The following is a 14,322-nucleotide window of genomic DNA, read 5'->3' as shown; positions in this document are numbered from 1 at the left end:
GAGGTGGGGAGAACCAAGCTGCTGACTGTAGAGGAGGTCAAGATCAAGGATCAGGAAGTGGAGGAGGTCTGGAGCTCCCAGCTCCACAGTGTCTGAGTGGGGCTGGGGCAGTTCATGGGCTCTGCAGCAGGGGCACTCCCGACTCCATGCAAACCTCTCTGAGTCTTGGCTTCTGCATGGGGATGACAGTCCTCGCCTTGCAGGGCTGCCGCAGGGATTGGATTCCATGTGTTCATAATGTCTGGCCCATGGGGGTTGACATCGCATGACAACGAGGCACTTAGCACTGCTGAGGGAGTTAGGAGGACTTGGTTTGGGCACCCGCCCTGCCCTGTGTTGGCATGCAGCTTTGGGATGGCACGCCCCCTCCGCCTGCTGTCCCCGTGGACTCTGTGACAGGAAAGGGCCTGGCTGGAGGCATGAGGAGACTCAGCATCCTGGAGCCGGGAGAGACTTGGAGGTGATTGGTGCCCACTCCCGGAGGGTGGCCGGGGAGGGAGGGCCGAGACTTCAGCGCTTTTGAGACTTGGACACACCTGCTCTGGGGTGTGCAGGTGCAGCTGTGGCCTGGGAAGGCTGGTTCGGGGGGGGGTGGTGGTACCCCGAGCTACTGCTTTTCTAGCAAATACCAGGCCATGCTGCTGCTGCGTCTGGGCCACGGAGTGCTCGCGAAGGATGCGGGGCGGTCAGAGGTCATCTTGCTCGTGCACTCCTGTTCCAAGTGTTCACGGAGAGCCTACTGTGTGCCGGGCACTGGGACACGGTGCTGAGCAGGACGGGCTCTGCCCTGCCCTGTGGAGCTCACGCGCCCACTGGGAGCACAGACAGCGTGAGCCAATGGACATGGGCTTTATTTTGCAGTTGAGAGGGGGAAACTGAGGTCCGCAGAGGAAAAGGGGGTATTTTTCCTCAGAGAGGTTAGCCACTGGCCTGAGTGACACAGACACTAAGTGTCTGAGCAGGATGCACACCTGGCAGCATGACCCCCGAGCCTGCACACGCACCCCACTGTCCCTCCGGGGGCACTGCCTGGAGGGAGCCTGGAGGGGGGCCCAGAATTTCTTTGTTTTTGCTGTCTGTTCCTAGGGGGTCAGGGAGAGGGGGCAGTGCTGGCTGGTCCAGCTCTGCAGCTGGCCATAGAGGTGGCTCCTCGGCCCTAAAAGCTACAGAAATGGACACCTAAGAGTGGAGGCAGGGGCACTGAGTGCAGTGGTCAGGGGCAGGGAGCTGGAGCCCGTTCACTCAGACCCGTGAAGACTGGACAGATTTATTACCATTGCAGGGTCTCAGTTCTTTCAGCTGTGACATGGGGGTAGTGGGCTCCCTTCCTCTGAAGGTGACCGTGAGCATTAAGGAAACGATGGTACACACAGTAAGCCCCCAAGCAATGATGTGGTTAGTGCTATAAATTATTGTTATTATAATGATCATGGACGAAAGAGCCTGAGGTTCATTCCCACTCTTGGTGTCCGTCAGCCCTGAGCCTCTATATCTGTAGAGCCTGGTCCTATCTCTGCTCTGGGTATTACCTTAAATACATTTTCTTTCTTGGGAGCTGCCTAGGGGAGGGAGGACTGTCTGCTTATGTCTGGAGTTTTAACTATATTTCCCCAAAGAAACATTGTTATTCATGGCTATTAGTAGTAGAAATCATTGGGGCTTTTATTTGGACTAATCATAGCGAGGGCAGAGTTTTATGAAACAATAAAAAGTGAGTTTCAAAAAACTTCTGGAATACATTTCTAAGTTGTTAGAGAGAAAAGCCAACATCCGCCATGTACTTATTGTGTAGTAGACATTGTGCCAAGGACATTGCCTGTGTCATTTTACTGAATTTTTGCAGCAACCCAATGATACTGATGGCGTTAATCCTGGTTTAGGAAAGAAGTGATTGATGCTCAGAGAGGCTAAGACATTTGCCCACGTGTCTTACCTATTAAATGTTGGAGTCAGAATTGAAACCCAGATCTTTCTGACACATCACACCTACAAATTGTATCATCACCTTTTGATATCATTCCACTGACAATACAGCTTTACAAAGAAAAAGAAAAAAAACTAGAGATTCACTGGTATCGAAGACTGTTGTCATATACCACCTCCCTATGGCAGCTACTAGAATTGCTGGCAAAGCGCTTTGTAAAAACACCTCCCTCTTCTGAGAGATTGCAGCCTCACATAACAAATTAGGGTCCACCAGAAAGTTCTGGGAAGGTTTCAGAAAGGAGGTGAGACTTGAATTCTGCTTTGAGTTCAAGCATTGAACAGACAATGGTTTGGAAAGGGTGAGCCTCCGGACCAGTGGATGTCACGTGTGAAGTCTGCAAAAGGTGGAGAGATTGGCCTGCTGGTCTCACAGGGCCAAACCATTGGATGGGGATGGGAGGAGTTTGGGTTTCTAGTCTAACTGAGCTAGGGAGAAAAGCTACACACTTAACGGAGAGAAAGAAGAGAAGCCAGCATTATTAAGCACCAGCCTTGTTAAGACACATTTCATAAGGAACTCCCTTTGACCCTCACTATCTGCCCATGAGGTTGTGTCTTTGTCAGGGTTGTTTTCTTGCATTCCTTAGTCATTTATGAGAAGAACCAGTTTTTATGTGGGTCATCCCCTTCTGTGCTTTGAGTTCATGGAGGAGGCAGCCCCCATAGCTCAGAGGTGAGCCACACGGTCTAGGCTCAAACCAATCCATCCAGACCATTCCTCTGGCTACAGGAATTGGCTCAGGGATGGGCATGCGACCCAACCAGAGCCACTGGCTTACAATAAGCCTTTTACTGGCCTTTCTGAGAAATATGCTTTTGTTCTTCCCTCTGGACTTGAACGAGATTCCTCCTACTGAACCTGAACCCAGAAGTTCATGGTCTAGAGTGGTTGCTACCATGTCAGGGGTAGCCTGACAATGAAGACAAAGTATAGAGGAGAAATAGAGAGAATTCGGGTCTTGATGTCATCAATGGGGACCCCAGCAAGTTGCTCCTGACGCAAGTCTAACCCCACAAGCTCCCATCACACCAGTCACTGGATTGATTATCTTTTTGCTTGAGCCAGAAATGAGTTAACAAACCCATGCAAAGAAACTCAAGTAGAAATAGGGCTAGGATGCCTCAATCCCAAAGTTGAAGCCCAGCAGGTATCCTGGGACCTGTAAGTCACCTGGCAGGGACCCTCTCTGACTCCCCCTTCCTTCTCTGCCTTTCTCCCTCACTGGGTCTGCAGGGTGGCTCATCTCTATTTCCCTTTGCCCATATTTTATTTTATTTTATTTTATTTTATTTTATTTTATTTTACTTTATAATTTTTTAAAATGTTTATTTACTTGCGAGAGAGGGCAGGGGAGGGGCAGAGAGAGAGAGACACACACACACACAGAATCCGAAGCAGGCTCCAGGCTCCGAGCTGTCAGCACAGAGCCTGACGCGGGGCTCGAACTCACGGACCGCGAGATCATGACCTGAGCCGAAGTCGGACGCTCAACCGACTGAGCCACCCAGCCTCCCCTCCCTTTGCCCATCTTTTAAATTTCCTCGCAGACTGGCTTCTCTGCACACTGGTGACCCAAGTCAATAATGCCTCTACCCCAGGGCTGACATGACTGGTTCTCTGCAGGTGTTAACTCTGCCCTCGTGTTCCAAACTGCAATTCCCAAGAGAGAGGATCTGATTTTTCCTGAAGTGTCCACTCCAGGCCTGTTAAACTGTGGGGGTTGGAGTAGATCTTTAGCAGGCTTGTGAGCTGATAAGAAGAGATGTGCAAGAAAAAAAATAGTTGGCATTTCTATACAGATGGGCGTGATAGTCCTGCTTTACAGACACTGAAACGGAGACTCAGAGAGGCGAGCGACGTGCCGAGATCTTGCAGCTGGCAAGTTGTAGACTCAGGATTTGTAGCTTCTTCTGCTGGACCCTGAGCTCCGTGGTCTTTCCACAATTGCCCGCCCCAGAGTTCTTCTGTAGGTCGCCCCCCGTCTGCTCCTCCAGCTTGCTCACTCTGCGGGTGACCAGAGCAGGATGCAGGGAGCCAGGTAACCAGCAGGGCTGGTGATGGGGAAGACCCAAGTTCACCCCACACGGCCCCTCTGATACTTACACTTCCCTGCAGGAGCAGTCAGGCTGCAGCTTCCCTTTCAGAGACAGGCCTGGGCAGCCAGTGCTGAATTATTTAACACAAACAAGAATTTCATTAGGATTTCATGACAGTCATTGTTTCTACCCAAACAGCTAAATGATGGCCTTGCATTTTTGCCTCAGTCCAGCACCCACTGCTGAGAGCTTCATGCGAAGCCTTCCAACCTCCACAAATCAGTTTTGATCACCAAGCCCTCCTGTGGTGGCCCTGAAGTCTGGAGCGGGGTGGCCTCCCGCGGACACAGTGCGTGGTGACCGTCGGTCACACAAGCCTTCTCATGAGCGGGGCTGGACTTTCACACGTGTCTGCTGCCCACAAAGTCCTGACCTTCCGTGCCAGGGATGATCTCTGACATTCACTCGGCGGGCCCGACATGCTGACTCCAGGTTCCTGCGGCTGGTCAGTGCGACCCGGACTCAGAGATTCCAACGCAGGGAGCTGCTGGGGCCCGCTCTGGAGGGAACCAAGACTCTAGAGGGATACGGTGGTGGATGGCAATTACATATCAATAAGACTGAAAAAAAACCCCAAAACAAAACACAAAACCTCAGAAAGAAGAGGAATCTACAGGGAAGGAGGAAGGTTGAGGATCCGGGCAGGAAACAGGTCTAATGTTGGAGGAAGAACAACCATATTCAGAGTTGGGAGACGGAGTTCTGGGCCAGACTCTGCCTCTGGGTCACTCTGGTGACCTCTGGGTCACTGTGGGCCTGGGCCCTGGACTTCAACATCTGCAGGCTGAGAGGTTTTAGCCAGGTGACCTTCACGGCCCCAGTCAGCTCAGCCCTCAGCTTTCAATGGCCCTGCGTGATCGAGGTTCTCCTGGCCAGGGCTCGCCGAGCGAGAATCAGCCTCCTGCCAAAGGAAGGCCGTGCTCCTGTGTTGAGAGAACCCCGGGGAAAATCCATCATGGGTCTGGCACCCTCTGAGTGGTGCTCTCTGTGCCCCATCAAGGCCACCTGTGCACATGGCTCCCCCCCTTCCACCTGTCAAGGACGTTCCTCCAGCAGCACTGACCTTCCTGAGTCATCAACGTTCCTCCTTCAGTGGGCTCATCCCCATCCGGCAAAACGTGCCATCCTTTCTTCCATAACTCAATCCTGCTACAACCCCATCGCACGGCTTCGTGTTTTTGTCACTTTTTTTGGGCAGACTTTCCTACATTTGTCCACCTCTGCTCCTCCTCCCCTAGGGCACCTGTGCCTGCTGGGCTGTGCCCGAGGAGTCCACCCATACCTGGACCTACTTTAGAGGAGGGGACCCCTGCTTGAGCCCGATGACCCCCATGATGAGCCTTTTGAGGAGAGTTTGGGGAAAGGATGGGGATGTTCTGCCTCCATTTGCTGGCTGCAGGGTCACCAGAGCTCAGCTCAGATCCAGGGGGAGGAACGTAGAACCAAGCCTTCAGCGGGAGGAGTGTCGGCAAATTTGCAGACATTTTCAACACTGCCACAGACCACGTATATCATTTTCATGTAAAGTTCCGTAGGGTTCTGAGTGTCTCCCTGCTTCTTAACGCTTCTGGCAAGGATAGAAACTTTCTGAGTGTCCTGGATGAGATCAGAGAGCTGTAAGTACGTGTGAACCCTGCGCCTCACTTCTGTCCTGCAGTCAGAACCCCTGCTTAGGGAACAGTAGTCCCCCCAGTGATGTGAGGGACTGTGGGCTTTGGACCATCCCATAGCTAGCAACACCCCCTGCCGGCTGAGGGAGGGGATGGTGGGGGGATAGCTGCATATTGTGGGCACTTCTTAGGGGACAGAGAGAGAGACAGAAACCCTGTGGGCCAGATTCCATCTCTTGGTTTCCCAACTTTTCTGTCTCGTAATAAAAAAGTTATCAAATTTTATCTGATCCTGAGAGGATGAAATGTTTCTGATCTAATTCCTTTCTTTTTAAATGTTTATTTATTTTTGAAGGAGAGAGAGACAGAGCATGAACAGGGGAGGGGCAGAGAGAGAGGGAGACACAGAATCTGAAGCAGGCTCCAGGCTCATAGCTGTCAGCACAGAGCTCGACACGGGGCTGGAACCCATAAGCCGTAAGATCATGACCTGAGCTGAAGTTGGACGCTTAACTGACTGAACCACCCAGGTGTCCCCAGGCAATTCCTTTTTTAAAAATTTGTTAAAAAAATTATTTATTATTTTTGAGAGAGAGAGATTGAGCACATGGGAGGGGCAGAGAAAGAAGGAGAGAGAGAATCCCATGTAGGCTTCAAGCTGTCAACGCAGAGCCTGACGTGGGGCTTGATCTCATGACTGTGAGGTCATGACCTAAGCTGGAACCAAGAGTTGGACGCTTAACCGACTGAGCCACCCAGGCGACCATGAGCAATTCCTAAATAAAATCCCAAATTTAAAAGTGTGTGTCCTGAAGGGGCAAGACTGGAAAGATGACAACTAGATAAAGTATAAAGTATCCACTAGATACTTTATTTAATATTTAATTATTCATAACATTCATATGTTAATATTATATATTCAACATTAACACACATATGAATACATATATACATTCACAGTGTCATGAGAGAGGGGTATTTATGGTGCAAAAGGATCCCACACTTCTGCACTTTACAAGAGGATTTGCCAAAGGCTTTCTTGAAGTGCTGTGCTCTCAAGGGAGTGACAGAAAAGGACTTTGATTTTCAAACATTTCTTTTCATGCTCCAGTGCAACTTTAAAAGCATGTTCAATTTCTGTTTAACGTTCTTTTCGATCCAACCAGTGTTTTTCCAAGCTCCTATTAAGTCCTAGACGCTGTGCTTTGCACAGTGCAGGGACAGAGATGAATAAGATCCATATCGAAAGGGGGATGGATCCTAAATGCTCTCACAGAGGTGGCTATTTTTTTTAAGTTTTCAACGTTTTTATTTATTTTTGAGAGAAGGAGACAGAACATGAGTGGGGGAGGGGCAGAGAGAGAGGGAGACACAGAACCGGAAGCAGGCTCCAGGCTCTGAGCCATCAGCACAGACCCTGGGGCTCAAACTCATGGACTGCGAGATCATGACCTGAGTCAAAGTCCGACACTTAACTGACTGAGCCACCCAGGAGCCCCCAGAGGTGGCTTTTAAAGAACACTGTGCCTGCGAAGCTGGCATCAGGGTGACCCTGCGAAATCTTGAACATTGTCCACAAACATCACCAGGAGTTGAGTCTGGAGAGGTGCTTCTGATGTCCCTGGCTGGTGGGGAGGCCAGACGGCTTGTGACAGAGGGAGGAGAGAAACAACAGCTCCTCTGCTCTCTCCGCCACTACTGGGCATGCTTCACAGAAGTGGCAGTTTTTGATAAACAGCAGAATGTTGACACGATGGCTTTTGAAGCTACCACAAAAAGCCATTAGCAAAAGCAGGTGGCAGCAAGTCCCAGGTTCATCCTGAGAAGGCAGGTGAAGAGTGATGGCACCTTTAGGATTTTGTCCCCCAGTGAGCAGACACTTCCCCCTTAATGAGTCCCATATCCAGGGTCATCCGCCCCATTTTCGAACCTGCTTATGCCTCTGATGTGTGTGTGTGTGTGTGTGTGTGTGTGTGTGTGTGTGTGTTCGAATCCCTGGGAGGGATTCTCCCTTTAATCTATTTTTTTTTCCCTTTTGGAGATTGGTTTCTTTCACTTGGTGACAGGCATTTAAAGCTCCTCCCTGTCTTTGCATGGCCTGATAGCCCATTTCTTTTCAGTACTGAATACTATTCTGTTGTCTATACGTACCACCGTTTACTCATCCATTTATCTACTGAAGGACATCTTGGTGGCTTCTAAGTTTTGGAAATTATGAATAAAGCTGCTATGAACCTCCACGTGCAAGTTTGGGATCTTTTATTTCCTTTTCTTGCCTAATTGCTGCGGCTACGACTTTCAGTACTCTATCGAATGTAAATGCAAGAGTGGGCATCCTTGCCTTTTTCTTGCTCTTAGAGAAAAAGCTTTCAGTCTTTCACCATTGAGTATGATGTTTGCTGTGGGCTTTTCAAATGTTAAGTTACTTTTTTTGTTATGTTAAGTTACTTTGTTTCCTCTTCCTACTTTGTTAAGTGTTTTTTTTTTTTTTTTTTTTATCATGAAAGGGTTCCGGGTAGGACCCACTTGTTGCTCTGGTTAGCCTCAGCTATCTTAGGCTTTGAAGTCTTATAGCAACACCTTGTGTGGTGTTGGTTTGCCAGCACAAAGTCTGCTCAGTCCTTAGCCTTAGGTTTTTTCTTTGCACTGTTCTTCAGAGGTGGTCTTTTTGCATCGTCTTGATGGTCTTTCAGTCCATCCTTTTGCCTCTAGGTAGGAAAGCAGTGTTTTATTTTAAAGATGAGAGCTCCCTTCATCCCATGCCCTTATCCCCATTTAAACAGTTGAGGAAACGGAGGCATGTTCTGCCTAAGGTAGCCCTTTTCCCTATGAGCGCAACGCTGGGCTCTCATTTGCCTAGTGTAACATTAGCGGTTCAGTGACTCATGAGGGAAACTGAAGCCCTGGGGAGGTCTCAGGCAGTTGGGAACAATTGGTTCACTTGATTAGAGTGTTTTTTTTTACTCTGGGTTCTGCTGGTAAATCAGTATTCAATTGTGGCACCCGGTATGGCACCTGCCTCCCTGATCAAGGATGAGAGAGAAAAATGGTCTTGATAAAATCTAAATGGGGGTGTTCTGAGAACCCTGGATGGAGACATATGCAGGCGACTCGTGAGAAGTCCATTAATTTGAGGCTGATGAATTACCCGGGCAGGTGCCTCTGCCACGGGCTTCCTGATTCAGGGCAGAGAAATTTACTTTTCTGGCGCTGGTGATCTGGAGCAATCTCATCCATTTTTCTCTTTTATTACCATTACATTTCAGGAAAGTGTCTGCTGAAGCTCCCCCCCCCCCCCCCCGCTCCCTGCCACACACACACCCTCCTTTTCTAAATGTTGGGTTTATTGGATGACTCCACTAGGCTGGTGCCCAGCCTGCCCTGCAGTAAGGAGGACTCTGTCCATGAGCCGCCCACCCCAGGGTTCTCCTGTGGGTGTGACGGGTGGTGGCTGGCCAGCCAGCCGTTCATAATTGTCAGTGGTGCCGTAAATTCCCCTCCTTTTCCCTGCTCTGGGGATGGCTAAATCCAAATCTGAGGCAGCTGTGAATGGGCTGAGTTGGGGAATCTTTGGGCTGGGTGAGAGGGGGCATCTCCAAAGGGGACCCCAAATTCCTCTGCGGTGAGTATTTCCCATCTGCCCAGCGAGACTCCGGACTGGAGGAGGGCACGCTGGGACTCGGAGTCCTTCTAAACACTAATGAGGACTAACACGGTTGAGGCTCCCCTGGTCCCAGGCTGGGTGTCACGTGCTTCACCCAAGTTACCTCCCCCACTCCTCATGACAGCCCCATTTCACAGATGAAGTACCAGGGCAGGCGAGGTGGAGCGCCTTGCCCAAGGGCACAGGGACAGGAAGTGGCCTCCCTGGAACGCCAGCTCGGGCGGGGGACCCCACGCACCTTTGCAGGAGAGTGGGAGCACCGATGCGCGAAGGAAAGTTCCTGAGCGACGGTCCACGCAGCCCATTGTCTGTGCCCGCAGTGGGGGAGGCACGGCTAAGCAGCACCTGTTTCTTTCTTTCCTTCCTCCCTCCCTCCTTCTCTCTCTCTCTCTCTCATTCATTCATTCACTCATTCGCAATCCTATACGGAGTCCCTGTTGTTAAGTCTAGCTCTGTGTGGGCGAGGTGCTGCTGAGACTGCGGTGGAGAAAACAGTAATTTTGTCTTCATGGAGCTCAGAGTTAAGCAGGAAAGACAGAACACTGGGGGAAGTCAGGATGGTAAAAAGTAGAGTTTCCCGTGTTGGAGCCCTGAGGACAGAGGCAGGAAGACTGGGTTATATCAAGGAGGCCGCCCCGCGGGCCTGCGTGGCTCCTCCCCCCGGGAGGTGGAGTCTCTTTCCTCCCCACTTACTTGGGCCAATAGATGGCAGGGGAAGCAGTGACGTCAGTGCCCACGTGGTTACCCGGTCAGAAACCTACTGAGAACAATCCCGGGGTGGGGGGGGGTCCTACTGGAGGATGAGGAACCCTGGTGCCTCGTTGTCACCGCAGGCAGCCGGCCAACCCCAGACCAGCCCGCAGAAGGAGACAACCGCCCGGCTGAGCCCAGCTCGAGTCGTTAATTCTCGGAAATGTGAACTAAATCAGAGATTGTTCTTTAAACCACTAAGTTTGGGGTAGTTTGTATTGCGGGAAGAGGGAGCTGACACACGGGACCTTGAGATGGGTTTTCCTGAGAGCTCAGCTACTGCGTGAAGCTGCCGAGGGCCTTGATCAGTATATATCATTACGATAAGGTTAAGAAAGCCCAACGCATCAGTGGTTAAGATGGAAATGTGTTCTTTCTTAGTAAACTCCTGGTATTAGCCATCAGGGGCTCATGTGATGGCTCCGGTGTGTTGGGGACCAAGCTCCTTCCATTTTGTTGCTTTGCCCTTCTAAGGGGTTAATCCCATCCGTTGATCGGGTCTGCCTCACGTCCCTGTCCACGTTTCAGTCAGAGGGAGGGGGATGTGACCGGGACACTTCCCTTTAAAAGATACGACCTGGGAAGTTTCCGTACACATGCATGTGCGCCCCTGCTCCTGCTCACATGCCATTGGCAGAACTTAGTCACATGACCTTACCTTGTTGCAGGGAAAGCTGGGAAATGTAGTCTTTTATTATTTGAAGTGGCGTTACCAGCTGACGTTTGAGGTTCTGTTATCAAAGAACCTACACTGAGGGGTATTAGGTGGGCTCTGCCATTGTGTTCTGGGAATCGAGGTGGGGGTTGGTAGTGGGAGGGGGAAGAAGATGCATCCATTTTGTCTCATTTTCCTTGCCTCCTTCCCCAGGGACTCCTTTCTCCTTCTGTGAACTTTCTCAGCCTTGACACTGATGTGATTCTCGTTTTGCCTTAATTTGGCCCTCTGGTTATAAACATTAGCTCTGGGATGCTCTAAGCTAGTGAAACCAGCCTGCAAGTTTAGAGAGCTTCGATCCTGAGGGTGCCATATCCACACTGATGGCGTTTTCTCCATCTCTGATAATGAGTCCTGAAGCTCCTTGAACTAGCGGCATCAGGAAATTCAGGGACCAGTGGAATCATCGAAAGCATTTAGACACGGACCACATCGACATTGGCCACTAATAAAAGCTGATGTTTACTGGGTGCTCGCTGCCCCCCAGGTGCTATAGAGAGGGATTCATGGGTCGTCTCATTGAGCCTCTTGACAACTTGGGAGGTGGAGGCTGTCATTTCCCCATTGTGCACACGAGGAAAGTGGGGTTCATAGAAGCAAAGGCCTTTCGCGGTCGTGTAGCATTTGAGCAAATGACCCATAACGAGCAGCTGGCGCTGCCCTCCTCTCCCCTCCCCTCCCTGGAGCGACAGATCCCTTTACAGCCTCCATCCTATTGCTCCTGGGGTCCCAGCCTGATCCCGGGTCAACCAGCCTGTCTGTAACAGTCCGTCTGTAAGCAGTCCGTCTGCCCAGGAATTGGTGAGGACAAGAGGCTATGGGACCAACACACTCGCTCCCTGAGGGCATGGCTTATTCAGGGAACCAAAGCGTAGATCACACAGATTTGAGCAAATAGAGGTGGTGTCCGAAGGCAGTGTTTCCGTCACATGAGGCCATCCGATGAATCTACTTTGTCCTCCTTGGAGATTTCTGCCCAGGGACCCAGACTTGCTGCCCCGTCAGAACGCTGCCACCCGCTACAAGCCATGCAGTGTGGGGATGAGCTGTCAGAGCCAACGCTTGTCACAGACTCACTGTTTTTGACAAAATGGTGACCTCCACGGGGACCCTGGGTCTCAGCCACTCCGATCATTACATTGCTATATGTCATAGCTCCTAAGCTTTCATTGGCTCTTGTAGATTATATTTGAGCCCGGCTGCTTCCTGACGGCCAAGGGAGGCCCCTTAAGCTCAGTCCTGAGCTCCCTCCTTGTAACCAATGGAGGACAGAGTGATCCTGAGCTCACCGTGGGGTCCTGTGGACACGGTCAGGATTCAGGGCTTCAGCGAGGTCTGGAATAAATACCAGGACATCTAGACAGGGTGCCTTCTTCAGCCCAACCTTGTCGAACTTTGTCCCAGCCTAGATGTGGAGCAAGTTCTGGGAGACATGCCTGAGTGCAAGGCCCACACTCCCCTGCCCAAATGCCTTTGAAGGCTTTCTGTGGCTGGTCCTATAAAGAAGAAATTTCTCAATGTGGCCCCGAAGGACCTGCCTGGCCTGAGCCCAGCCTCTTTCCTGCTTTGTCTCACTTTCATTCCTTCCTTGTTTGATCTGCTCCAGCCGTACCTGCCTTCTTTTATTATCACCTATTGCCTTGCTGATCTCCCACCACAGGGCCTTTGCACCTGCTATACCTTTTACCAGAATGCTGCTTTTGCCCATCGTCACCTGGTTAAATTATTCAGTGTCCTGCTAAATTACCCATTCCCTGGCTTTCCCACATAGCACCATGCACCTCCCTTTTCTAATATCTGTCACAGCTGGAATTTTGCATTTTATGTGTCTGCCATTGTTGTTATTATTATTATGTCTCCATTTTACAGGCCAAGTAATTGAGGCCCAGGCTGGTTAAGTAATTTGCCAAGTGTCACCCAGTTAGTGAGCTGGGATTTGGACACAGGTTTTCTGGCTCCGGAGTCCATGCTTTGAGAAATGCTGACGCAGCAGCCGTGGGAGGGGCCCAGGAACCTGAATCTTTAAAGAGCTCCCCAGGGGAGGCTGGCGCAGGGAATCGTGGGGCTGGAGCTTGGGAACCAGCACAACAGAGACCCAGAGGTGCATGGAGTGGAGCCGCTGTCCTAACGGAACACACAGGCTGGAGGGGAGATGCCCCCTTATCAGGACCTTCAGTGCGAGGCTGAAACGGGCACCAGCTTCGGAGCCGGGAGGTCTGAGTTTGAGCCCTGCCTCCTCGCTCTCCTGCTGTGTGACATCGAGGCCCTCCCCAGCCTCAGTTGCCTCATCCGCAGAAGGGGGATGGTGTGGGTTTGCTGTGAGGGATCGATGAGTGACCCCGCGTGGAGAAATGGTGATCCCTGCTGAACCGTGAGTCTCCTGCCCTCCCCCCTCCCCGACTTCACCACTGAACAACCCCACAGACTCGCCCTTTGTCCTGCGTAGGGGTCACCAGCTCCTGAGAGGCGGGAAGGGGCCGCCCTCCTCCCTGGGCCCTGAGTCACCGCCTGGAGGAAGGCTGCCTGGAGGGGGCGATGTCGGAGGAGAGCCCTGGGTGCTGCGGCCTCCCGCAGGGGCGCAGGGCACCTGTAGCTAACAGCAGGTAATTGCCACGTCACTATGTCCTGGTGCCCCTTCTTCCTCTGCCCTGGCACACAGCTGCCCCATGGCCCTTGACCTTCTGCCCTGGGAGGGAGGTTGGGCATGAGTGTGGCTGCTGGAGGCGGGTGAGGAAGGAGGCTCGCAGCCCTTGAGTGATGTCCCCAGGGTCACTCGGCAAGTCGGTGTCAGTGGGGCTTCTGGCTCCTTCCAGGCACCCTGTGATCACTGTGAGACCCTCTCCCCTGGGTGTTGTCCCCAAACAGCTGGGACTCACAGTGAGCGGCCACATCACTGCTGGCATCTTTCCTCCCGGGCACCTGGTGCTCCCTCCTCTCCACCGTCCCGGTGAGCATCGGGGCTGCTTTCATTAGGGACGTCCTCCTGGGACAGATGCAAACCATGTCTTTACAGAACGCACAGGGTCTGTTCTCTCCCGCGTCACCTGTCCTAACGCATTCCCCTCTCGGTGGCGTCTTTCTGCTTCTTTCTGAATCAAATTTCAAAACCTGTAGCGTGGCAGGCCAGCTGAAAAGGCCGTGTTTTGATTCAAAACCCACAGTCTTAAGGGCATAGTGCGGATCTCTCCTCCTCCGTGGTAGAGCCTTTCCACCCTGCGGATGAAAGGCCGTTGGCCGGTGCCTGCAGGGTCATTTGTCCCTGGGGAGGCAATAAGCCCTCTTCCAAAAGTACTCCAGAAGGGAGACAGGTCTCTCCCAGTGCTACACCGCACTGTGCCCTGTGGGGCTGGCTCCCTCCTCCCCAGGGGCTCCTGCCTCAGCTCCGCTCTGGAGAAAATCGTACACTTCCCAAACCTTAGAGTTTGAGCTCCACACCCCGTATGCAAAAAAGAACTGGGACACTCAGTACTTCTCGCTCCCCGGTCTGTGGTCCAGAGGGG

This window comes from Acinonyx jubatus, chromosome C1 (genome assembly GCF_027475565.1).
Source record: "Acinonyx jubatus isolate Ajub_Pintada_27869175 chromosome C1, VMU_Ajub_asm_v1.0, whole genome shotgun sequence".
Lineage (NCBI taxonomy): Eukaryota > Metazoa > Chordata > Mammalia > Carnivora > Felidae > Acinonyx > Acinonyx jubatus.
The sequence above is the reverse complement of the archived record's forward strand: the minus strand, read 5'-3'. Positions refer to the sequence as shown.